Raw genomic sequence first — 731 nt, 5'->3', positions numbered from 1 at the left:
CTGCGTGTTGTGTTCTTGAGCAAGACACTTTATTTCACGTTGCTCCAGTTCACTTAGCTGTAGAAATGAGTTGCGACGTCACAGGTGCCAAGCTGCATCGGCCCCTTTGCCTTTCCCTTGGATAAACATCGGCGGCGTGGAGATGGGAGACTAGTATGCATGGGCGACTGCTGGTCTTCCATAAACAAACTTGCCCGGACTTGTGCCTAGGAGGGTAACTTTCTAGGTGCAATCCTATGGCCATTCATGACGGAAGTGGGTCACCCCTTCACCCTATGTCGTGTTGCAGCTTAAATCACTTCTCTTGGCCAAGAGCTTTTTGAGTCATCGCTCACTTGCATTCCGATATTCTTCAGTTCTGTTGAGTCTTCCAGTGTATTGTCTATGGAATAAATTTTCTCTCCATTTTCCCTGAAACATTTTGAAATGCAGTTTATATCTTTCATTCTGTGTTTCTATCTTTTTTATAAACTGTGCTAGTTTGTTTTTCTAAATATTTTACTTTCTTGTTTGAACTTTGTTGTTTCCCTCTTATATATGGATACATGTTATAATAAAAACCACAAATTTTCTAAAAGTACAGCTACCCAGGTTTTCCTGGACAATATTACAATTTATTTCGCAGTGTATCAAGCTGAAAACAGGACCGTTTTTCAGTTGTCTTTTGTATCAATATAAACATACATACATACATACATACATACATACATACATACATACATACATATATA

The 731-nt window shown here is 38.9% G+C and overlaps 1 protein-coding gene across 1 annotated transcript in view; it reads right to left on the bottom strand.

The window, feature by feature from the left end:
• LOC106881411 (uncharacterized) overlaps positions 1 to 731 on the bottom strand; it is a 46,026-nt gene that overhangs the window by 22,832 nt on the left and 22,463 nt on the right. The window lies entirely within an intron of this gene.

The sequence above is a fragment of the Octopus bimaculoides genome, chromosome 6 (assembly GCF_001194135.2).
Source record: "Octopus bimaculoides isolate UCB-OBI-ISO-001 chromosome 6, ASM119413v2, whole genome shotgun sequence".
Classification (NCBI taxonomy): Eukaryota; Metazoa; Mollusca; class Cephalopoda; order Octopoda; family Octopodidae; genus Octopus; species Octopus bimaculoides.
This window is presented reverse-complemented; position numbering and strand designations above follow the sequence as displayed.